Source organism: Ursus arctos, unplaced genomic scaffold (assembly GCF_023065955.2).
Source record: "Ursus arctos isolate Adak ecotype North America unplaced genomic scaffold, UrsArc2.0 scaffold_6, whole genome shotgun sequence".
Taxonomy (NCBI): domain Eukaryota; kingdom Metazoa; phylum Chordata; class Mammalia; order Carnivora; family Ursidae; genus Ursus; species Ursus arctos.
The window spans coordinates 45,805,392-45,832,096 of record NW_026623078.1 but is presented as its reverse complement, the minus strand read 5'-3'; the positions used below and the strand labels follow the sequence as shown (position 1 = coordinate 45,832,096).

General features: G+C 40.9%; 1 long non-coding RNA gene across 1 annotated transcript in view; it reads right to left on the bottom strand.

Moving 5' to 3' along the window:
- The window catches only part of LOC130542877 (uncharacterized), a 43,143-nt gene that overhangs the window by 2,877 nt on the left and 13,561 nt on the right, over positions 1–26,705 (bottom strand). Inside the window, exon 4 of the long non-coding RNA XR_008957752.1 lies at positions 1,650–1,841. This is a non-coding gene — a long non-coding RNA (uncharacterized LOC130542877). The remainder of the gene's footprint in view (positions 1–1,649; positions 1,842–26,705) is intronic.

Genomic DNA, 26,705 nt, shown 5'->3' with positions numbered 1-26,705 from the left:
GTGTAAGCTCTGGCCACACTCCATGCAAACGCCTGTCCCTTGCTCATCCCTCTAGCATAAGGGCATTTACACCGGTGATGAATTGAGACTTCAGAAGCACTGACCCGAGGACTCCTTAGTCATTCGGGCAGATAATTCCTTGGCCAAAGCATCAGGGACATAATCTGGCATGGGTGGGAATATGGCTTCCATGTACACATCTACCCTCGGTCCAGTACAGTCTTTTCCCTTGGCATGGCACTGGAGAGCCAAATCAGGCTCTCCAGAGTCCCAGAGCCAGGGCCCCTCTTGGCTGGACCTAAGACATTGGGATTATAAATATATGGGAAAAAGTAGAAGTTGAGAAGTTAAGCAATTCGCAGAGTGGTCTCAATGGCAGGCCTTTCCAGCATCTGACCGATGCCCACATACCCTTCTTTCCTACAAATAGAGCCCTGATTTTGTGTAGGCAGCAATATCTCTAGCTAAGAAGCTGTATCTCCAAGAGGCTCTTGCAGTTCGGAATGATCATGCACTATGGGCTCTGGCCAATGAAACTAAGCAAATTTGTTTCTGGGGATTTCTGTGAGAGTTTTTTTCGCTTTGAGATAGTCTCTGCCCTTCCCTTCTTGGTGCTTTCTTTTTCTTATCTGGAACACATATATGAACTTGAAGGTGGAATGGCATCTTCATAATCATGAGGTGAACTAAAGATGAAAGTCACATGGTTAAGCTGACATAGCCGAAACATGAAGGAATTTTGGAAAGTCAATGACATTCGCCAGCCTTCTCATGTTAACATAAACCCTTATTTTGCGAAGCCATCATAAGCATGTCTAATAAATGAGTCCAAAGCAACTACTAATAAAATGCAATCAGTTGATTTTATATAATCCCTAGTCTTCAACAAATGTGAGTGTTTGTGTGTTGCTGTTAGCTTACACCAATAATGGGAAAATGATCGAATTTATGAATTAAATTTATGAATTATCTTTTTGTCTGTCCACTAGATTTTAAGCTCCTTTAACATAGGGGCTGAGTTTTATTTATTATTTTCCCCAGTGTTTTCCACAGAATCTGAAATATAATCACATCAATGACACAAAGATAGAGATGTGTTAAAAGTTTGAATAAAAAATATTAACTTCTGTAATCAGAGTTCTTTCCATTTTTTAGGATTCTATTAAATACCTTCGCTATTGTCTTTTTGGTGATAAAGAGGCCCTCAGTATTTATAAAAATAAAGGACCTTATTGAAAAAACAGCATACACAATGGCAGCATTTGGAATCTGATAAAGGAGATTTACCAAGAAATATAACTTTCTTTCACTTAATTCATTGTATTTTTTATCTTTTTTTAGAAAAGAGAGTCTCTAATCTTTGATTTTGCATCGAAGTCTTATTATACATACAAACAGAAAAAATGTCTGTAAGACATATCCATATTTTCACTTGAAGTTTCTTCTGTGTCTACTCAAAGATCCAAATCATTTTTTGAGAAAATAAACAAGATTATTTTCCCTAGTTTAGAAAGTCTTAGATGGTAGCTTAGCAAAGACACTGGGTTAGAAGTTGGTCAGACTTAGCATTTAGATTTTCTTAGCAAGGGTACTTGACTATGAAATCACCAATCCTTTGTAGAAAGAAAGGTTTTCTTTTTTCAACTTACTTTTCTTTGAGTGGAGCCCAGTTGATGCATCAAATTCGGGTCCCTTTCTGAAATGCACTTTGCGAAGAGCTGCCGTAATACTCCAACATATTCGGCGTTCTACCGTCAAGACGATGCCATCTCGGAATGGTATTCTGCTTCTACTGACATCCACAAGCTTCTTCTCCCCTTTTCCTCTTCCAAATCAAAGGTCTAAGAAATAGTGTCAAGTATCGTTTATTACTTATTTCCTCGGAGGATCTGAACAGAAACTATCATCTTCTTCAAATCTTTTGTGCTATCTTTATTGAAAATTTTCAGAGAGAACTGAACCAGTGTACTTACTGTTGACCTCAGAGCTATGGTAGCACAATTTTTGTGCTGGAAAAATATAAAAAATAAAAGAGCTAGAAAGATACACATCCAGGATTACAAAAGAGAAAAAAGCCTACACTACGTTCTGAGTAACGAGAATTCAACATACTGCACCATCTGAGACACAAATAGTTTTTAAAAAAAACACTGAATAAATGATCTAATTTCATATTTAAGTCAGTATAACCTACGGCATGACATAAGAATGTTTTCAAAGAAGAAAAATTAGAATAAAAATAAGCTGTTTTCCTATAGGCTTAAACATGTTAGCATTCATAGGAAATTAAGACTAAAGATGGGTTAAATCTTGTGGTAAACATCAATCTTCTTTTTTAAGCTTGTGTCAGTTACCTGAGCATGAATTCTGCATCATCCTATGCTGGAAAAGGGAAAACTTAGTTGTTTCCTCCTGCTAGGATTGGTTGTTCCTTTATTCACACACTCATTCAATAAGAGTTTTTCCAGTGCCTCTCTATAAAGAGGGTCTTACAAATAGATGCGAAGCCCTGCTCTGAGAAATAATATAGGTTATGTGCAGCAGGGTCTCATTTCACTCCCAAGAAGCAAGAGATGACTCTTGAACTGAGTCCTGGATCAGGACGTTTCAAAATTGAGCTGGAGAGGATGCCCGGCCAGAGTGGAGGCATTGGAGATGAGAGGTGTGAAGAGGGTAGAAGAAATAAGGAGTCAGTCATTGGTTTGCTGTTAGGGGTGAGGGAGAGGGAGACTTCTGGTACCAGCAGCCTGGTGAGTGGTGGTGCTCTTTGTTGAGAGGCAACAGTCTGAGACAGCAGATGATGAGCTTTGTTGAATTCTAATTGCCTAGGACACATCTGAGAGGAGATTCTACTAGGCAGTTGGATCCCCAGGTCTGGAGCTCATGAGAGATGGCGCTGGAGCTAGGAGCCTTTAGCAAACAGGCCATCTCTGAAGCCTTTGAGTGATGGGCTGCCCTAGGGAGAATGAGGGGGAGTGGAGAGACATGAAGACTGGGCTGGCCTGGATGGCTGTTAGACTGGGGCCTAGTGTGAGCAAGGAGAGCAGAATGAGGGGCTGGAGTCAGAAGGTCTTTGAATGCCAGGCTGAAGGAACTGGGTCTTGTCTTCTAGGTTCTGTGGAAGAATTGGAGGTTTTTATATGGTTCAGTGGCTTGGTCAAACTTTGGTTTCAGAGGATTAATCTGGAGGATTAATGCCAGATGACCCAATTTGGAAGCACAAGTTGAGGCCAGGTGCTGAAGATCTGAGTGGAGATCTGGAGAAGGTGTAGCGTTGAACATACTCCAGTGGTAGCTTCTGTAGGACTGAGCAACAGATAGGATATGGGGAAGAGCCATATGGCTGGGCAGACATGAAGCACCATTGAAAGGAAAGAGTGCTGAGCTTGAGAAGAAGATTGTAGGATGGATGTGGATTAAGGTTTCACATTTAAACAGGTTGTGTTGGAGGGGGGGAGGAGACGCCACACCGATTTGGACACCTGACCACAGCTCTGACAGAGAACGCTGTCAAGGTGGGACAGGCGGAATCAGGAGTCATCTGAAGAGAAGCCATAGCTGACTCCGTGAGAATGTTTCCTGCCAGAGAAACATTGTCCTCATTGAGGGGTGTGGACTAAAAGAAGATACATTTAAAAGACACTCTGAGGAGACAGGAAGTGGCTTGCCTTTCAGTTGCCGTGGGATACCTCTGATCTATAAGAAGTATCGGGAGGATAAGTGACTTTTTTTGGATTTATTGGTAACAATGTTAAACTGAACACCAATCCTGAACTTTGCATTGTTTCCTCTGCCCATGCTTTTAAGATAATTATTTAAAGAAATACTTTTCTTGAGTTTTTGTTTTTAAATATAATGTTTAACTCAGGTTTGGCATTCCAAACAAATTTCCTGATAACACTGCTGAGGACAGACTCGTCCAAAAAACTGGAGCAGTGTCCCAGCCAAGCCAGTGAAAGGCTCCCAGTTTCCCACTATCACTTGGGTAATGCATGCACAATGCCTAATGTATTATTAACTATTCAAAGTGTTCCTGGTTCTTGCCAGTTCCACAGAACAAGTATGGCAGCCTGCATTGTTTTGCAAAACACCTTTCAAAACCGGCTCCCAGTCTTGCCTTACCTGCTGACATTTAAAAATAACTGAGTTGTTTACTCTGTTTTCATTTCTTGGAGCAAATAAAAGTAAAAAAAAAAAAAAAAAAAAAAAAAGATACTGTTAGCATTTGGGTCCTGGAGCCACAGTTGGAGATGCTTCTTTTTCTCTCTCTCTCCTTCTTGAATGTATTTTTTTTTTAATGAAAGGTTGTTATTTTTGTTGATTGGCCAATTAGAGGAGCTGGTGGCTGCTACCTCCTTCTAAGACTTGATTCTATTATAAAACCTTGGAGGCTAATGCGGCTTCAGTCTTGCCCTAAAGAGACATAAAAGGATACACTCGCAGTTAAGTCTCCCGGCAGATGAAGGGGCATAAACCATTGATCACAATGCGAAATGCTGAAAACTGAAAAGGAATCCAATTTATTTTAAATAAAACGACTCTGTTCTCCAGTGACAGATTCCAGAATCAGACAACAGAAAGGAACTGACAGCAGATGTTTTAGAGCCAAGACACAGAGAGACTGAGTAATAGTATAGAAAAGAAATTGCTTTGAACTTCACCCCTGCTTTAAATACTTCAAATCAATAGGGTCACAGAGCTCTTTAATAGAGTGATGAGGTCTTGCCCTAGCAGATCTGCACGGTGACAAGCTGATGTGCGTCCTAGCAGCGGGGTCATAAAAATGGCAGGCTTCTCCCTGAAAGGGGGCTTTGTGTGAGCGGGGTCCATTCGGAGTGACTCCCCTGTATGGCCACTCTCGAGAGCCAGGCCCTAATAGTCTCCATCTAAATGGGACTGACCTCATGAATTACCTCAGGAAACTTAATCTATAAACTGGCTTCTTCTTATGCAGACTGATGAATTCTTGTTTATTCCTAAATGGCTGTCACAAGACCTATTCATCAAACTCTTAAAGGGGGAAAGGAGGCTCACAGAAGCCAGCCTCAAGTGCAGCGCCGTTAAATAATCATTAGGCTTCACGGCTGGTCTTGAGACCCACTCCAAATCCGCAAAGCGGGCTTCTTTTTTATTTTTTAAACGATTCATCAGAACTGCATTTAGATGAGATTCTGACCTGATCAAGAAAAAGAAGAGTGCTTTTTGTCACTATCAGTTTCACGGCTGTGTTCTTTCTCTTTTGAGAGTTTTTTTTTTTTTTTAAACAAAAGTAAAAGAAAATAAAGGCAGATGGCCAACTCTTTTCAATATCCGTTTGCTTTATTTGAGCAGTTTAATGTAGTGAAACAGAGTGAAATGTTGCTACTTGCTAAATGGTAAACAACACCATTACCCAGAATTCTGCTGTAGATTGGTACAAAACAGGGTGCTGGTGATTAATTAAACTGTTGTTGTAATTGTAATGCATGATACATAATAGATAGTGTGCCCGTGTATTTTAAAAGCAGCAAATTAGCAAATAATAACTTTCCTACATAGCACATCTCCCTTGCTTGCTGCTAATGCATAAATAATCAAAAATAAAAGGCTATTTTGTAACTACCTAATAAAACGAATGTTTCTGATGTTCCCCAATCTGTAAACATGTGCTAGTCAAGCCACACCATGGCTGCTGTGGGTCAGATGCCCCTGGAGGCAAGAGGAAGAATTTTCTCCCCAGTGGACTTCCCGGTGCCTACTGAATGTAATGTCCCCCATCCTATTAACGGTCCGGCATGTGGTGACCTGCTAGCCATATATTATGCTTCTCTGGGACACCAGCCTGGCTTATGGAAATGGCTGCAGAAATACCTTTTATACAGAAAATATAAAATGATAAAAAAGAGCCATTTTATGATACTGTGTTCATATTTTGTCTAGTTTTTCACTGTCATATTTTTTTAAAAAATGGGAATATCAAGCTGATCATTTCTCCTTCCTGATTCTTTCTATCTGAAGTTCTCTCACATTTGATAAGCAAAGAAAGAGACCTGAGGGAACGTAATTTAGGCAAACGGGTGCAAGCCGGCCACTCATTTGGGGATGACTGATAAAAATACGCGATGGAAAGAAGGTGAACACGAGAAACCTTCAGCATATGGTCTTTTCTCCCTCCCCCTGTCTTACTTAGGCTGAATGATCAACCGTGGATTTCTTTCTTTAACATCTTCATTGAGATATAATTTAAATGCTGTAAAATTCACCCATTTTAACTGTACTATTCAGTGATCCTTAGTAAATTGACAGGGTTGTGCAACTGTTGCCACAATTCAATTTTAGAGCATTTCTATCGACTTCAAAAGATTCCATGCACCCATTTGTGGTCAGTCCCTGCCCCCCCCCCCCGTCCCCCCCCCCAGCTTCAGGCAATCACTCATCTGGTCTCTATCTGTCTCTATCGATTTGCTTTTTTTGGACCTTTCATGTAAATGGAATCATACCATACACAGTCTTTATTGTCTGGTTTCTCTTACTTAGCACAGTATTTGTGATGTTTACCTCTGCTGTAGCATTTGTCAGCATTCCATACCTCTCCGTGGCTGAATAGCATTCCATTACAGATATCGCATCGTTTCTCTGGTCACCGACTGATGGGCATTTGAACATACTTTTTCATTTCTTTTGAGTAAATTCCTAGCAGTGGAGTTGTTGGGTCACATGGTAGATTTATTCAACTTGGGACCTGAGAGTTATCTCTATTTGGAAAATGACATTGAATTCTAAAACTGAAGAGCTATTAGTTATTTGCAGCCTGGTGGGACTGGGAGATTCTGGGTCTACTTGTCTGTCCATCATTTCCACCTGTGGGACCACAGCCACAGTCACATTGCTCACTCTGCTGTTCCCTGCGGTGTGGCTTCCCTTGAATTCCCGCAGGTACGAGAGAACTGGTAACAACCACTCCGATTTTGTTAGCATTATTGTTTGGGTAATATAGATTAGCAGATTTGCATAGACAGTAGTTTGGCACACAGTTGTAAGCACGCAGACCGGAGGCAGTACCCCCGTGTCTGGAAACGGGGAGAGGTTGGAACTGGTGAGTCTCCTCCTTTGGCCTCAGGCAGTTCCATGAGGACCGGTGAGCGAAATGCACCAGCACATGGCCAATGCAGGAGCTCCTTTTACGTGATGCTGTTTGAAAGGGCTTCTCCCTATCAATTGCATAAATATAATCCCAGGAGGCCTGAGGCTCCATGTTTCCCACCTCACTCTATCATTTATTCCTGGTGATTAAGGAGGCCTCTGCTTTGTCCAGTGACTGGGGATTGTTTTAGGATCCATGGCCCCCTCTGTGCTTTCTACTACCAGCCTTTGGCTTAGAGTGCTGATAAACCACACTCCATTCTACCTATACTCCCTGTAAGTAAACACAGATGATAATTTCCCTAAGTGTAGTCTAGTAAAACTCTGATCAATGCTATAAAGCAAAATGTAGTTGATTGCTGCCTGGCATATAAGTAATGCATTTCAACACTCACTCTCTTCCTTTAATAGTGTAGGTAGCATTTAGTCGATAAGAACTTGGGGTGTGTGCGCGCGCGCTCACATTCGTGTGTGTGTGTGTGTGTGTGTGTGTGTGTGTGTGTGTTTATCTTTCCTATTCTTGCCAGACACAAAATTCTGCTGTCAGCCCCACAGGGGGATTCAGTAGAGCTCAACAAATTAGCCAAGTGAAACAAGGACATCCTGGGAGCTGAAAGCAGTGTAAATCCCACAGAGTGAGCTTCCCCAACTTCTGCAGGATTCAGAAGTTTCATGGAGCATAGACTCTTCCTGGTGGGAGCTGAGAACATTATGTACACAAGTAACTCTGTTTGCACAGGGTGTGTGCCATGCAAGGTTCTGCCTGCTGTATTTGTTTCTTCCCTGTGACAGCATGATTTTTAGAATAGCATTAAGGGCAGAGTGATGCTTTTACTTACCTGAGACTGTCCATGCTGGGAGCTGGAATGTGGCATAGAGAGTGTCCTGGGGCGGCAGCAGGGGGACACACAGGCCCACAGAAGAGTGCCATTGGCCAATGGGCAGGGCTAGCTCAGTCATGGTAATGCCAGATTTGCAGCACATCTCTTCCATGTCTTTCTATTGCAGCCTCAGCAATGTAGCCAAGGGCTAGGATGTACTTGGGAGTGAAAATCGTACCAAAAAAGTGAATTAATTTGATTCTTTGGGTCGGCTGGATCTGAGACTCACATAAGCTACTCTTACACTAAGGAGACTTATTTTAAGAATAAATCTGATGAGAATGGGAAGTGAATGACCATCCAGAGCCCAGGAAAGGCTAAAGTTGTATTATTTAGGGACAGCACAGGTATCTCGGTCTTAGAGAATGTGGATCAACAGTCCTTCTGCATGCCCCGCCCATTCTCCACCCATTGCTGATTGGTCAGTTGCTGTGTCTTCTGCAGGACAGAGGAGGACAGAACTTGTGGGATTGGCCACGTGAAAACCACCACCCCTACTGGGTTGAGTGCTTTGCACTAGGTCACCTCATAGATGACTTGCCAAACTGTGGATGAGTCTTGAACTACTTTCATCCCTATACGGTCATTGGACATTTCTGCACAAGGGCTGGGCAAGCACTCCCTTGGTGAATTTGAAATTAAAGCTGTTCTTTGGAGAAAGGGGAATAGAATAGGCTGTGGAAGTGGACTAATCAGCTCAGTGGAGAAAGCAAACGAAAGGAATGGTTCACGGTCTTGCGGCAAACAAGTAAACCGAACAAGAACAAAAACAAGAAAGGATTTGGATTTGTGGCAACTGTGTAAGAATAAATTCAGGGGCGCCTGGGTGGTTCAGTTGGTTAAGCCTCTGACTCTTGATTTTGGCTCAGGTCATGATCTCAAGGTTATGAGATCAAGCCCCACATGGGGCTCTCTGCTGGGCGTAGAGCCTGCTTAAGGATTCCCTCTCTCTCCCTCTCTCTCTCTCTCTCTCTCTCTGCTGGTCCCCTCCCCGCCCCCCCCCCCCCCCGCTCCCCCACTCACTTGCGCTTTCTTTAAAAAAAAAAAAAGAAGAAATTCAATAAATGTGAACTGAGTTCTAACCTGTATAAAACACCGTGTAGGTCCTGACTACAAAGAAAATAATAGGGGAGCATTACTTGAGTGCCTAGCAGTACTAGGAATGATGTGCTCCCCTATAAATGAAAAGCCTGAGGGTTAGAGAAATTGAGACTTGCTCAAAGCCAAATGGCTGCGACCAGTAGTGTCTGAACTTGAACCCATGTTTCTAGGGCTCCAAAGTCCAGCGATGGAGAAGTCTACAAGACTGCCTTCCAAAGATGGATATGGCTGGTTTCTCCATCTAGGAGCTTCAGTATCATTAGAGAAATAAAAGGTAACTTTCGGAGAAGAAGAGTAGTTATCTCTTCTGAGAATGCATATGTCAGAAATATTTTCTACATGTGAATTTTTACACTTTTCACTTTATAGGTACAGGAAGTCCAAATGCTCTGTATAGAATGTAGAGATTACTTATTTTGTATTTACTGTATGTAGTTGTTGAACTTGTTTTCTTGGTGTAGCTGTGGACCAGCAGAGCCTCTGACACAGATGTCATCAACCTTGGGATGGCCTCCGTCTCATCTGCATGGATTCCATGACTCCACAAAGCTCTGAGAATTTATTATTACATTTTTATTTGTTTAAGAGTCACTTCATTTAACAATAACCATCAATGGCTTTTACATTATCTGAATAAGACAAAATTCTATTGCTACTCCTTATTAACTTAGCTAATGAGACAATTTCTAAATGAGAAAATAATTCAAAGCCCACTAAACTGAAATGACTTTTTAGTTGTTTTTTTTCCTCTTAAAAACAAGAGCTGTTTTCTTTTAGTAGAGATGCAAAACTCAATTTTTCTGAGATAATTCAAATAACTTGTGTTTAGATTTAAGGTAACTTGTAAAAAAAACTTCTTAATATGAAAAAAATGTAAAAAAGGAAAAAATCTGCGGACAATTGATATGAACCATCAGTAGTGTGACCAACACGTCCAGGAGCCCAGGTGAGCCTCCCAACGTGAGCGCCGACAGCGGCAACTGACTTCTCCATCGCTGGACCCCCGGGAAGCCCGGTTTCTTTTCTCATCCCGCTGGCGGGGCTCATCTTGGTCTTGTGCTTTTTGAGAAGACTCTGCTAACAGTGGTTGTGGTGACCTGGGTCCCCTCTTTGCCAAGTAAATAACTCTCTAATGATTTGGAGCTATTCTTTCAGTGTCGTTGATCTATTTTAAGACTATCCTTTCCTGTGGGCAGAGGGTGTGATTCTCTTGACTTCTCCTCCCTCCTGTGCTGAGGGGGATGGCTCTGTCTGGAAGAACGTTGCAAAGAACTGCGTGCTTTCTTCACATGCTTGCATAATCAGTGTACTAAGAATGGTCAATTTGCCCAAGAAGAAATAATTTTTTTTTTCTTATCTGGAAGAATCTATGCTAAATGTGAGGAGCGTGTGGCATACACGTTTTCCCACAATTCTCCGCCTGCGACAGTCAGTCTTCATTACCTTCTTTTCCAGTAACCATCAATCAGGATGTGAGATTCTCCTAAAGTAGTTTATGCCTAGAGAAACTGCAGTATGCTGCTAGAAAACTAGTAAGCCACATGCTTTGTTCGTGTGTGTGGACTTGCTCGAGCGCAAGTCCGATTCTCTCTCTCAGAACTTTTTGCCCCAACACTGCTAACTTGTATTAACTTATTTTACAATATTTTATTAGGTTTATTAATGTGATTTTGATTTATTTTTTAAGAATTTTACAATGCTGGGGGGCCTGGGTGGCGCAGTCGTTAGGCGGCTGCCTTTGGCTCAGGGAGTGATACCAGAGTCCTGGGATCGAGCCCCACATCAGGCTCCTCTAATGGGAGCCTGCTTCTTCCTCTCCCACTCCCCCTGCTTGTGTTCCCTCTCTCGCTGGCTGTCTCTATCTCTGTCGAATAAATAAATAAAATCTTTTTTTAAAAAAAGAATTTTACAATGCTGTGGGGTAGTATAAAACTGTGAAAAATATTGTATTTGAATTATTTGTTCTCGTAAACTGTGAAAAGTAGAATGAAAGTCAAAATGAGTGTGGAAGGGAAATAGTCTTCTTTCCTTGGGAACAAGGCTTTCCTCGTAACCGCTAGCTGAGGATAATGTCCCGTATTCACAAACTTGTTAATGGAACATCTCCATCCCTTAACATTGTATTAATTAATAGAAATTCTGTTTAAATTGTATTCCTTCCACCAGTGAAGAGTTTTATAGGCATGGTTTCTGTATTACTTTTATTGGCCTTGACTATCGTCATTTTGATTGCAGTTATTAGGCATTATAAGAAACTACTTCTTCCTGAGATTTCTCTAACTTCAAGTTTTAAATTTATTTAGAAAATATGAAAATTATTCTTCACATTAGTTCAGTTCATTATGGTTTATAAAGCTGTTTCAAATTCAATATGGTAGCTGATCCTCAAACCAATCATTTGAGAGAAGTAGATGGAGAACTTCTGACTTTAAATCCATTAGAGAGAAAGCGTTGAAGCTGAGATGAAAGCTCAGGCCTCCGTTCTCTGACTTTCATACTACTCTTTTCTAAGAGTCAATATTATTGAAAAACAGCATCTCAGAGGCAGGGAGCAACTTAACAGTTCCCGCACCACCTCAGTCAAGAACCCAAGTGTATAGGGAAAGTTATATATACCAGATGGTCTGGGGAGTTATCAAGGGAATAACAGCTTGTGTTCCCATAATATGTGTGCAAACTCATCATTTTTGGTCAAAGTTGTAATCCCAGCATGATTTCCCCTGGACACTCTGGCTCATCTCTCTTTGCTCCCAAATGATCAGTGTTCAAACACCAAGTAATAAGAATAAGCCAAATATAGTTAGGAAAAGAAATTTGCTGGGAAGAAAAGTAAAAACCTGTGCCACAGAGGTCCATGTCCAGAGGTTTGGCTATATTGACAGGGTTGATCATACTTTTATTGGTTTCTGCTCCCCCTTAAAAACTTATGAAATCTATCTTGTGGGATATCAGTCTTCCCTATTCACAACAATTCAAGCATAAGTTAATAAAGACTTTTTTTGTGGGGAAGATGGCTAGGAGGAGTGCTCCCATAAAATTCTGTACTTCTCCCATGATAGAGTCTTTATGGTCTTAGGGACACCAGGTTTAGGCTGAACAGACAGAGCCTACTAGAGACACCCTTGCCTTCCATCAACACAACCCAATAAACTTTTAGTTCCCTGTATTTGATTAGAAATAAGGATAATAAGATTGAACCAAAATGTGAATTTCCACATGATGAATTTTGACCTGCTAAACAATGAAGAGTATGGCCAAGTAGGACTTTGGAATGTTAATTAATGCATATGTTTAGAGTTCCCCAGGACCCCTTGGCTTTTGAGGTTCAGAATCTTAAATCTCAAGCAAATTAGGATTTGTACACTTAAACATAATTGTGTGTGAATGTATGGTGAATGGGGAAAAACAAGATTTACCATGCACCCTTCTCTCCAACTTCCAAGACTGGCATCCAGTTATCCCAGACTGGTCGTGGTGGAGGGGGTGGGGAGGAGAACATACAGGTGAAACAAGAAGTGAGGGTATACTGTTGATCCCCCAGGAAGGAGACCTCTCAGCCTGGTTCCTCTACCTCTTGAAAGCAGTATTACAGAAAGATTAATATGGTAGCTGTGAGAAGGAAGATTTAGTGGGAAATGAAACTGAAAACTTACTTTTATAAAGCACAGGAACCCTTGAGAAGCTTATAACAACCAATACCACAAAAATAAACAACTGTTGTTGAAAATAGTCCTGGAATTTGCTGAGCTCACTACCTGGACCAATAGTCTGTAGATTAGATTAGGATGAAGGATGCAGTATTTGAAAAGGATGATGATGCCTTTAATTGTATTAACCTGGATATAACTCTCTTTTACTTCCTAGGTCAATGATCAGTTATGACCACAGGGCAGCTACTGAACATGAGGTTTTTTTCCTTTATATTCTTCAACCCGAAACTAACCAAAAAGTAAGAAATTTTTATCAGTTGGGGTTTTTGGATGCCAGCAGCAAGAAGCAGAGTTTGGCTAATTAAAAAAGAAAAGGCAATTTATTGCAAGACTATGGGAAAATTTCAGGACCAAAGACGAGGCTGAAAATAAGGTAAGGACAGGGTGGGAGCCAAGCAGCTTCAAGGGACTCAGGAACATCACCAGTGGAAGGAATTACATGACAGTCTTTTCCAGGCACTGTAGCAGGAATGAGTCACATCCGAACATATTCATTCTGTCATTCAGCTCATGATTTGTATTTTAAAGAGAGAACTTGGGTCATGCTCTTGCCACTTGGATAGGAGAAGAATGAATTTCCCTGACTGACAGTACCACTAAGCTGTATTCAATGGTATGGAGGGAATGCCCCCCCCCCCAAAGGAAGCCAGTTCCAGTATCCAAACAAGAAGGAATTGGCATCACAAAGCCAACCAGCAACACACGTCCCCTGTAAGCTGTACGCCATTTTGACATTAGCGAATAAATGGCAGAGGTGCCTCTAATAGCTATGCAACAGTTCCACGTGTTTCTGTGCTTTCTGGCTTGCAGATTCCATTTGCACAAAGGATGTCAGCATTGCTCTCAAGTGCCAATTGCCTTTCAGAAGAAGGAACAACTTAACAGATCCTGAGATGCTAAGACTGGGTCTGAGCCAGAGATACTAAGTGCTGAGCATTACTATTTGGCCAGTGACCATGAGGTCTCCTATATGAAGTCATATATCTCCTCTTAAAAGAGAGTGTCCTTCCCAATCAACTTGAAAAACAACCCCAACACACCCATTACTTAATGTGCTTTTGTAAATATCTTCTGCTGACAGAATGCTCTTCTGCTGTAGGGGAAACTGCCACTCCTTTGTTCATCGCTGAGGTCATGACTAGGCACCTAAATATTGGGAATAGCTCAGTCCTCACAATTCACAATTAAGTTAACCTTACATCTAAAGTAAATGACAAATTTTATTTATTAAACTAAATAATCACCTGCATTCACGATCAAAGAATAAAAGATGTGCATTTTTCATTACAGTCTGGAATTTTCAGTCTGGAATGATGACCTTCAGACTTAAATTTTGCTTAGCATTCTGCTGGATTGTGTGCACCCATATGCTGGGTCTTTCAGTTCCACTAAAGACCTATCAACTGCTTTCTATATCAATGCATTAATCACTCTTTTATTTATATCACTTATTAGGAACCAATTATTATAGAATACTCAAAACTCACTTAGGGACCACTTCATTTAAAAAATCAATTACACAGTTAGGTTGTATAATGTACCAATTAGCCTAAATGATTTTAGGCTTTTGAAAACTATTTGTAATTTACAAATATATCTCACCAAGTTAACAGAAATAATACATAAATAATTCAGCAACCTCCTTTTTTACCCACATAATTTCTTGTACAGCACTAGCCATAGACACTGGATATGAGGATGTGAAAAATACAACTCATCACTTCCTACCCACTTCATGCAAAGAGTACTTGGGGTAGGTGGTAGAAATAGCACCTGCTATGGGCTCCTTTGTTCTCATAATCTAATCTGGAGGCATAAAACTAGAACAATTGATTTCAGGCCCAGCTGGAACACAGACACAACATACAGACCTACACAGACACACCCTCAAATGGACACATAATATACACACACTCGTAGACACTCAGCCTCAAGGATCCCATTACACCAGGCCATTACTCCTGATTATCTGTAAGGGTAGGCTGGTAAAACCCAAATGATAGGGCACTTCTCTGTTCCAGTTTCCTGTTTGTATTCCTTCTGTGGTATTCTCCACTGTACCCAGCATAGTGCTTTCAGAGCAGTTGTTCAGCTGTGTTTTGTTTTTTAAATAAAAATATCTGAGAAAACCCCACCGAGTTTAATAATGTCATTTTATAGTAGTTTCTACTGTGCCCAATTCTTTTCTTTTTGAAAGAAACAAAGAAGAACTCATTGTTTTTTTCAGTTTTGGCACCTCCCCTTATGCCATCTAGTAGAAGTGTTAATGAGAAATTTCTAACTTCAGAGCAGGTGCTGGGGCAGAAAGGCAAGAGTCCAAAATCATTCATAAGCTGGGTCATCAGCGACCAGGCCCCGGAGAGTAAGTCCTCTCCCGAGTGAATATCTGAGTCCTGCAATGTGCCACACTGTTTTCTCCTCTAAGAGGAATCTGAAGTGAAATGTAAGCCACAGCCAATTTGTAGGAGAAAATAACACCAGATTTATTCAGTGTATGATAAAAACCACATGTATGTCGAAGACAAATTTCATGCTCAGAATCCATGACATTCCTGATATTTTGCTCAGATATTCCTGTGAAATTTCTGGAATCTTGAATATTTTAACCACTTTCGGGCAGAAGCTACTGTCAGACACATGGGCCTTGGCACTAATTACTACACCTCTTTGCTTTGTCTTTACATTTTTGGTGCCGCAAGAACTCCAAGGAAACATTTAAATAGATTGCCGGCAATCAGAAAATTGAAATACTAACAAAGTAATCCCACACACTACTATATTTCCAAAGTAAAATCTTGGATTGTTTCAAAATATATCATTTTCTCAACTTTATAACCTAGATAGCAGCGAAATTTCATTTTGAAACAGTAAAAGTGTATGAGGACAAAACAAATCCTAGAGGCAAATGTTTATATTTGCATACATACATTTTTAGAATCATTATCATTCGTCACAAACAGTTGGAAAGCCTTTTCTAAAATTCAGTCCATCATTATTTTTTTACTTAAGTGGGTATTTATTTTCAGAATTTCAAGGTTTTGTTTTGTTTTTTTGCCAGTTTTGTAAAGCCAGTTGTTTCTTACTTTTTTCTTTCTTCTAAAATAATTAACCAAAAGGAATGACATTGGCTTTCACATTTCCTGGTGATACCACAAATATGGTGGAGTCATCCAGTCCTAAAGAGATTTGTCTCATAGGGTATTCCTTCTAGAACGTAGTTTCATGAGATGAAAGTTGCTTCATTTTCAATGGGATTAATTTACAGGGATGATGGATATGGTTCAGAGGGTAGACACTATGATTGGGAAAATAACCCATCACGAGCTACTTAGGAGACAAAGTGGAGAATTCGGAATGAAATCATGCCCTTTGTAATGCTCATACCAAATGACTGGTCACCTTTAGGAATTAAGTAAATAATGTGCTTTTAAGTTAAAAAAAAAAGTAGAGAGAAAGGAAGACACTTTCTGTCAAATTAAAGAAATACAGGTTGTCAGATCTGCTCCCTTGTCCCTCTTAAATGTTTCCAACGAACATTGGGTCTAGAATCGCCTTCCATTCCAAGAGGAACTTGTCACTGTGACGCCCAGAACAGGGTTACAATGTCTCCATTGAACATACTGAATGCTGAGAATGAAGGAGGACCACTGGGGAGAGTAGGAGAGGAGAGGCAAGGAGAGGAAAGAAAAAAAAATGAGTCCCAGTTCTCAACCTGCAGGTACTGGATCCCCTGGAAATGAGCAGCTGACTCTTTTTCAACCCTGGTCAACATGTCTAAGTTCCCCAAATCCTTGCAGGGTGCTGGGGTGATGACGGCTGTCCGTTGAGACTGGGTCAGGGACTAGCACTTTGTTCCTAAGATTCATGTTTAAAGGAAGTTTGTTCAGATGAAACATCAGAAATATAATTAGCTGAGTAATTCCGGTGCGGGTGGTTTTGCTTGAACCACAGATGTACAGACAAATCTGCCCATGGCAAAGAGCAGCCTTTCCTAGACACAGGGAAGTTGGCTTACTTCTCTGAAGTTCCTTTCCAGTTCAAAGACCCTGTGGCTTCCTGCAGAAGACTAGACAGATGGGAATATCACAGGATGATGAATGTTTATCAGGATTTCTTTGTTGTTGTTACCAAGATTTTGAGTGGACATATTCTATGCATCGTAACTAGAACCCAACTCCTTATCTGCCGTGCAGAAGCCATGAAGTTAGTAAAATAAGTTATTGCGTATAGAAGAGGGTTAAAGCATTCTTTTCTAAATTCTTGTTTCATGTGTATAGGAGAGAAAAGTACAAAGAACTTAAAATTATTTTTTAGTTATTGTCCATATTTTGAATGACTATGATTCAAACTTAAAACTTCTAGGGGAGCCTGAGTGGCTTAGTCCGTTAAGCTGCTGATTCTTGGCTTTGACTCAGGTCATAATCTCAAGGGGATGAGATTGAGACCTGCATTGGGGTCTGCACTGGATGTGGAGCCTGCCTGGGATTCTTTCTCTCCCTCTCCCTCTGTCCCTACCCCTCCTCACTCTCTCTCTCTCTCAAATAAATAAATAAATAAATAAAATAATAAAAATAAATAAATAAAATAATTAACATTTCTAACTTTTAAGTTGGTCAGGTTTACTTGAGCAGCAGTTCTGATTTTCAAAAGAATAACAGAAACATTCCTTTCCTTCTCCCTTCCTGGTTCGGGGTTCAGATCTGTAATTCCACAGTACCTCAAAAGATAGAAGAGATGTATTGCAGCCTTAGGGTCATCAGATTTAGTAAATGAAAATACAAAATGCTCAGTTAAATTTAGATTTTATATTTAAAAATGCATATGTTTTAGTATAAGTATGTCCATGCAATATTTGGGACATACTTATACTACATTTTTGTTTGTGTATCTGAAATTCGAATGTTATGGGGTGTTCTGTATTTTATTTGGCAATTCTGCCTGGCTTCTGCTTGTATTCTGTTTCTGTGAGTGTCTGATTTGACTGACAATGTTCTCTGGGCTGCTCATCTGAGACAGCTGGTCAGAGAGCTAGTGCTTGTCAGACCTTTACCCCCATCCAAGCTCCTGTGACCTCAGGCTTTTCTCAGACACGAACCATTTTGCTTCTGGTGACAAATCATAAAATCAAGGGGAGGGATGCCTGGGTGGCTCAGTCGGTTAAGCGTCTGCCTTCAGCTTAGATCGAGATCTCAGGATTCTGGGATCGAGCCCCATATTGGGCTCTCTGCTCAGTGGGGAGTCTGCTTCTCTCTCTCCCTCTGCCTCTGTTCCCCCACTCATGCTCACTGTCTAGCTCTCTCAAATTAATAAATAAAATCTTTAAAACAACAACAAAAATGGGAGTTTAAGATTTCAACAGTAAACATAAAACAACTTGTTGCTCTGATATCTTATAAAATTCTCATTGTGTAGAACTTTAGATACCAGTGAAAGAAAAAGAAAGATCATGTCTACCAAATCCTCCTCATGAAAACTTGGCCACTGAGATTGGAAAGCCTTGGATTTGAGTCCCAAGCCGGCCACCTACAAGCTGTGTGAGTAGAAGCCAGCTATTGAACTCTGAGTCTCAGCATCCTCGCTTTCAAATTGCAGATAATGACAGATGATGATATTAGCCACCTCAAGAGGAGGATTAAATGAGATAAAACATATAAAATGTGGAGCATAGTCCTAGGACCAGCTATTTCTATTAGGACTTTTACCATCACTACCTTGACAACTATTACTATCACTAACATGATGTGCGAGGCCTTGCGGCAGACAATATGAGGCAGTCGTTAAGAGCTCACGGGCTGTTTTGGAAATAGACCAGCTCCTGAAGAAATAAAGAACAATACAAGCCAGCAGGTCCTAGGTGCCAAATGAGGGTCACAGATGGGTAAACTACAGGAGCTCAGAGGAGGAAGGGACATTGGCCACATCCCTGGAAGCATATGAGGATCGAATGGTTTATGTCCTACCATTTTCCCGTGGGAACTTTCTTTTTAATGGACACCTCCAAATGCAGATAACTGATTACTTGTTAGAGCTCCACCAGCTGCCTCTCTCTCCTCCAATATTACCTGCAATGCCTCAGGTCTTCTCACCGACCAACACAAGTGTTCTTCCTAGAATCACCAATAACTTTCTCCACGTTAAATTCAAAGGCTGTTATTTCTTTCCATATCCTTCCAAAAAATTGTTTGACCATCTGTTGATCATGCATCTTTCTTAACATTCTTTTTTAAATATACTAAATGCATTTACTTGCTTGGCTCTCTCTTCTCTACACTTTGCTTTGAATGTCAGTTCTGTGACTTCTCTTTTTACTCCTTTCTACAGTTTTACCTTTTATCTCATTTATGCAAATGGTTACTGTCGCTCTTTTACAGGAATATTTTGTCCCTCCTAAAACAACCCCTTCCCATAAATCACTAACGCAGTTCATTCTCTATTATCTAGTCTCATCATAATTGCATAGGATTGAAAGGAGTATATCCTGGTAATGTGGTACACTTATGAGCATATTGGCAAGACTGTAGTCTTATACCAACGATGGATTCATTAAATTGGAATTGATATAAAATTACCATTGTACTGAACTGAGTAAGGTTGACAGATGTCCACTCAACTAAATTAATATTTCCAATGTAATTGAATCACTTGGCAAGTTTCCTGGGCTGACTTACAAAATTCTCCCCCCACCCCGCTCCCAAAAGTATATTATTATGTTGTCACTTCAGTAAACATTGATAAACAGTAAGCTTTCTGGTTTTCTGTTTTCTTGTTTTTTTACGGTGACACCTGTTGACCTGCCTCTGTCATTCTATGAAGTAGGCACGTGCCAGGGACCATAACAGTAGAACAATGGAAGGAGGTGCAATGTTGGAGGTGGTGGAGACTCAGAGAAGGAAGGTTGTGGGGAAGTTTTCTTATTTATCAACATAGGAGTCCTGGAACATTTTTTAAAAGGATTTTACTGATTTGTTTGAGAGACCATGCCCATGAGAAGGGGGAGGGGCAGAGGGAGAGGGAGAGGGAGAAGCAGACTTTCTGCTGAGCATGGACCCTGGTGCTGGGCTCCATCCCAGGACCCTGAGATCATGACTTGAATCAAAGTCAGACGCTTAACCAACTGAGCCACCCAGGTGCCCCTGGAACTTTTTTTTTTAATACAATAAATGGCGCAGACTTAACAGTACTATAGAAAATAAGATGTTCATCTACTGAAGGGCAAAGCCTTTCCGTAGCACCAATTATGTGTCTCATTTTCATGGCTCAAAAAGAGCTATAATGCAAGTCATGACCTTCATCCAAGGTCTCACATGTCTCATGAGAGGATCTCAATGATATTGGACTAATTGGCCTATCTGAGCAAGACATTGGTTGTTTTACAAAACTAAGATATCAACAGAACTGGGTGATGTAGGTAAATCATTCTAGAAAAAATTTTTAAGGACTCACCATGAGAAAAGTGAAGTACATGGCTCTGCCTGGGGACTAAAGAGGATTTGGACATTAATGAACAATAAAGTCAAACCAGCTACCCATCAATCGATGACTTGTCTTCTAGAATTGAGGCTCCACTTAAAGACATAGTTGATGAGCCACTTTCCTCAGTCATTTTCATATAGAAGGATATTTTTTCTTTTTAGTAATAAAAAATGTCTGTGATTCATATAAAGCTTTGTCATTTGTGAAGAGTTTCCTTATATACATCATGAAGGGGACAGGCTCAGAAGTCAGAGGACATAGGATTTGGTTTAGACTTTACTACCACTTTCAAGGTCATCAGTTTTCCCACCTGCAAAAAGGGAATGTTGATACTACTCAGAATTATTGAGAGAATTCACTGAGTTTGCCTAAAACATTTGTCCATTGAGAGGCATATGACCATAAGGAATTAACACCTCTAGTACCCAAATTATATAAAAATAATTGTTACTATTATAATCAAGTACACGAATTTTGGAGCAAAAAACAAATGGTTTCCTCACATTTGTCTGTCATTCAAGAATGCCTGTCAGTGTAAATAAAGGATGTAGCTTATCAGTAAATTACATACATCTATGTGAGCATCTTGAACCTGGCAATCAACAAATATTGCTAACAGATTATAAGATGACACTGATGAATATCGAGATAAAAATTTCACCGAGTAACTCTGAAGTTTTTATGTGGATAATATGAAAAAAAAAAAAAAGGTTCTGTTTAGCGTTGTATCTGGATTACATGCCCGTTGTGATGGGGCAGATTTTGTGCTGATATACCCAGAACAGGACTAGCTGTCATTTAAGGCCAACATCCATTATGATTGGCTGATGTTTATGCCATAGGTGATAAATATTTTTCATTTCACCCCTATTTATAGTTATATAAAGATGTTTTCAAAATTGCAAAACTAGTTGGTTGATATCTAATTCAATCTCACCATACTTCATCATTAAAGAGATTCACTATTATTTGTTATTTAATTACATCATAGGAAAGATCTGTGCTGCTATTTTGTCACATTTCTTAAACAACATGCATAATAAATTTACACAGAATAACTGTAGTTGTAAATATTCCCATCCCATGAAACTTTTTGTATCTTAAATGTTCTTGTTGGTTACAGCTACATGGTACTAAACATCTAGATGAAAATTTAAAAGATACTTAATTAAAAATTATTCAGATGCTCAGAAACATGTTCTATATTTCTACCTTTGTTTATTGGTATTCTTCTTTGTATGTGTTTTGGGAATGTCTTGAATAATAAATTAATTTCCATCTTTTGTTAGCAAATACTTGTTAATTGCCAAATGTTTATGGTGTGTTGGCTGATTAGCAAATGTCCAAGCAGGTAGTTGTTCATATTGATGACTGGAAGTCATCAGAGGATCACTATTACTGATTTTTCCTTTTGCCTCAGGCTCCGGTGTGGCTCACCACAGTACTGTTACTGATCCTGTGTCATTTGCAATTTTGGAATTTTGTTTGTCATGGATTATTTTAAAATTTATTTTGACTGTGTAGCATTGATGGAGGGGTAGACAGTAGATCAATGAAACAGAATAGGGAACCCAGAAATAGACACACGTGAATATCTTCAATTGATTTTTGACAAAGGTGAAAAAGCAAGTCAAAGGAGGAAGGACAGGCTTTTCAATAAATAATGCTAGAGCAATTAAACACATAGGCAACAAAACAAAACAAAACAAAAAAATAAACTCGACTTAAGTCTTACATTTAATGCAAAAATTAATTCAAAATGGAATTAAATATAAAATATAAAACTACAAAACTTTTTAGTAAAAGATCAGGAGAAATCTCTGGACTGGGATTAGACAGAGTTCTTAGACTTGACACCAAAAGCACAGTCCAAAAATGAAAAAAAAAAGATAAATTGGACTTTATCACAATTTACAACTTTTGCTCTTTTAAGACCCTGTGGAGAGAATAAAAAGAGAAGTTGCAGACTGGGGGGAAATAGGTGCAAAACACATACTCAACAAAGCACTAGTATCTAGAATACATCAAGAACTCTCAAACGCCACAGTTAAAAAAAAGAACCCAATCTGATTAGGAAATCCACAAAGACATGACAAGACATTTTTCTGAAGAGGATATATGGAGAAGATATACGGATGGCAAACAAGCAATGAAAGTATGTTGAATATCATTAGCCATTAGCGAGATGCCAGTTAAAACCCCAAAGAGATATTACTGCACGCCTATCAGAAAGGCTAACACGAGAAGCAGTGACAAAGCCACATGCTGGTGGAGATGGAGAAAATGGATCACGCATACATTGCTCACGGGAATCTGTAATGATACAGCCACTCTGGGAAACAATTTGGCCATTTCTCGAAGACCTAAACATGCAACTAGCATATGACCTAGTCCTCGCACCCCTGGGCGCTTATCCTTCCAACATGAAAACTATGTTCACACAAAAACTGTACACAAATGTTTTAGAGGACCTTTCTTCGGAATAGCTCCAATTGGAAACCAGCCAGGGGTCCTTCAGGGAGTGAACGGATAAACTGCGGCACATCCGTGGCACTAGTGAGCCACGAGGAGCCAACTGCCGATGCACGAAAGGACCCGGATGCATCTGCAGAGAACTACTCAGTGAAAAAAAAACGAACAAAACTTAAACGTTATTGTGGTGTCTCTTCCGACTGGATGGGGGCTCCCCAATGCGGGGTGACTATTGGGTGGAAGCAGATGGTGAAAAGATTCACGTGAGGCAGAACAAAGGAGCTAGAAGTTCATTGACTCCACCACAAGGGAGCGGTGGGCAGGACAGGGGCCGAGAGGCTGTCTGCCATGAGGCAGTGGGCGGGGCTGTTTAAAGAAGGGACGTGAGAGGGTGTGGGCACCATGGCATTTTCCCCTTTTTGGTACCTGTGCCTGGTTGTAAGTAGCTCATTGGTCCGCTAGGGCTTATGGCTATTTTGAGGTGGGTCACCTGCCGGGCCTGTCAGTCTTCAGCCAGGGGGTTGGGGTCACTGTGGCCCTTCTGCCGTGATCAAGTTCCCATTGCTCAAGCCTTGTCCAAAAGCAGTTTCCACAGTTATACGAAGGTGAAATTCTATTGATAAAACATTTTCAAAATGACAAAATGATTGCAATGGGGAAGAGATGAGCAATTGCCTAGAACTAAGAATGGGGTGGGGGTGGGAAAGAAGTGAGGGTGACTATAAAGGGCCAACAGGAGGGACCCTTGTCCTGATGCAAATGTTCTGTATCTTGACTGGATCAGTGGCAATATCCTGGCTGGGATCTTGTACTATAATTTTGCAAGATGATAACCACTGGAGGAAGCTGGGTAAAGGACAGTGGTGGGGACATTTCTTTATGTTATTTCTTACAACTGATCTCAATGTTGAAAAAAATAATCAAAAACAAACTTGAAAAATATCTGGTATTGAAATACTATTTATCTTGACCATGGAGTTTTTTGGCCTCCCCTTAAACTTTGCATCTGAGAGGGGTTCCTTTTGCCACATTCCAGGGGCAGCTCTGGAAAGTGAGAGCCCCTGAGGGTGAAAGCAGGATGAACGGGAGCGACAAGGGACCAGATCGAAGCTCCTACAGAGTACCCGTGCTTGTCCACTGTGATAGGATGCTTTAAAATCTTAGGGAAAATAAGGCAAGAAAGAGAGAGAGTGGAGAGGACCAGAAACCATGCGTGGTTCAGGAAAAGTTTAAAGGTACAGAGCTTGGAAAGAGAATCTTCCTCACAGCCCTTCCAGGCCGGCACAAAGAGAAAGGGATATTACGCAAACTTGGATATTTAGAGGAATAAAACAAAGCAAGGTTTTTGTTGTTGTTGCTCCCCTTCCATCACTCCCTCTCTCCTGCTGTGAATCCTGCCAGGAGGAATCTTAGAATGCTAACGTCTTGGTATTTGACACAGCGAGTGATAATTGCACAGTGGCCAATTGATTTCCGACTCGCCCCTTGCAGATCAGCCCTGCGCTTTGCATTCATTCCCAGCCTCAAGGAGTTGAGCGCAGCAACAGCAGAGCCCACCTTCACCCGTCAGATAATAAAGTTTAGTCATGCAGCTTAAAATAAAATAAGCAAGAAGCAGATGGCAAAAGGACAGAATGTAGTGTATTTAATCTGTCCATGTTTGCAAGGAAGCAATTGTCTTCTTAGCTCCAGAAAACAGAGCAAGACAAACAGGAACGTGTCTCTTTCCTGGGCACATATGACAGGTGTTTATAGAGGTGATCCGGAGTTTGGGATAATTTGACCCCCATCTTGCTGAATTCTGTTTCTCAGAACCAGGAAACTGAGCTGGTCCACTTCTCCTGGTAGGCAATCAATGTGGGGGCGGGGCGGGGGGTGGGTGCGGTGGAGGTTAGCTGCCGCCTCCTCAGTAAACAACACCGATCAAAACTATGTGCCCAAATGAAACCAATATTGGACCAAGTGAACCTCTCGAGACCAGAGCTGGTCTTCCAGAATAAAAGAGCAGTTAGGGCAAATGGGCAGGTGTTGAAAAGTTCAGTGTAAGCTATTAGGCTGCCGCCGCTATGAAAACACAAGCCACGAAGCAGCACCGTGGAGATGTTATTCCAGTCTGACTGGTTTAGAATCACTGCAATACTGGAGAAAGGCTCTGGAGAACATGACTTTGCCTCCTCCACACAGAAATCTGGAAGGTTGGCTTGAGCCCTTGGCCTGCAATTTATTCTTATTCTAGTTCACGTGGTGTCTGAGTATATTTCAGTGATGGGTCCTGACTGCTAGAGTGGAAGCATCAGTAGAAATCTACGTACAAGAAGGAGCTAGAGCTGGACAGCTCCACCGTATGAGGCTATGCAGAAATAGAAAGAAGGGTGAAAAAATGAACCATAAGGAGGTTCAGGCTACTTATGCTTTCCATTATGTTTAATCATATGACAGGGAAACAGTCACAAAATCTGCATGCTTTTACAAAGGATCCATTCAAATGGAAGGAATTTAGGAATGATCAAGAGGGGAACTGGGCGGCTGTATGTCTGACTCTCTGCCATTGTTTGGCACCTACATCTTTGGAGAGCTTGAGTTCTGCCAGTTCTGAAGAGGGGAAAATGCTAAGTGACCCACCAGTAGGGTAAAGCCATTCCCCTTACCCACCCAAGATGGCTTTGTCTTCTAGTCCTAGGCTTTGTGATCTACCCCGTGTCAGGACCTGAGAGAGGGAGACAATAAAGAACCAGGCTTCCCTTCTCATTATTTATCTATTCTCAACTATTCCAAATCTTTGCCAAATTCAATACATTTCAGTGTACTTCCTTCTGAGTTTCTATCCCACAGAGCAGATAGCACACATCTCAACACTGATTCGTTCATCCACTTGGCCAACTGGGTCTTAGCACTATAGGGGTGACATGGAGTGCCAAATAGCCCTGGCTCCTAATTTCACAGAATTTACCATTGGGAAGATTTTAATCAAAGTTCCTTCAAAACAAAGATCTTCCCTGCATTCCCTGCATGATTTCTCAAAGATCATGGAGTGTGTTTAAGTGGTTTCGTCTGAAGATAAGTAATCTCAGGAATGCACTGAGCTCATCAGCTTAGATGGCTCCTGAAGCAGGCTTTTGTTATAAAATTACAGATGCTGGGCACATACTTCTGCTTATTTTCTGAGAGCAAAGTATGAGACTTTTTAAAACGGGGTTATTGTAAACTCAAGTTATATCACAAGCAATACAAAATGAAATGGCACATGTGGTAACAAAATTAGAGATTGAGACCGGCCACTGACTGTAGTTCTAACCACGCAGACAGAGCAAAGGGAGAAAGCTGGTCAGCCCAGGGAGGAGGATGAAGTGGGTACTCAGAGGAACGCGGCAAGGAGGGATGGTGACCAGCTGTCAGGGTGGGTCTGTACGGAGGGGCTTCCCAGGGCACTGACTGGATTTCCAGAGCTAAAACCAGGAATGTTCCAGGCAAACTGAGGTGAGTGGGCCACCCTATTAGGAGTTCCTGGAGCCCAGCTTTGTTCCTGCACTTGCTTACACTTCTCTGATTTGGGTTTCTGTTGCTTACTTGCAAACTAGAATCCTACTGAAAAATAAGTACATTGTATTTTCCTCTTTATAAAGAATTTTTGTAACTCTTTTAAGATGAAGTAGATGACATCCCCATCTTAGTGTGGAGAGAATGGACTTGGAATCCTGGGAACATTTATTATCATCATATTGCTAATAGGTCAGGGAGCAAAGCTGGGTCCTCTGTCTCCTATCAAGGGAGGTTTGTACTTCTAGGAAGTCTCCTTCACAGTGAGCAGGGGTTTTCGCATCCTGCGAAATGGATTCTGCAATGTGTGGACAGTCCATCAGTCACAACCTGCCCTCTTAAAGAGACACCTACAGACACCTCAACTCTGCTAGGTCTGGCCATTGCGTACATTTTCTATATCCTCCAT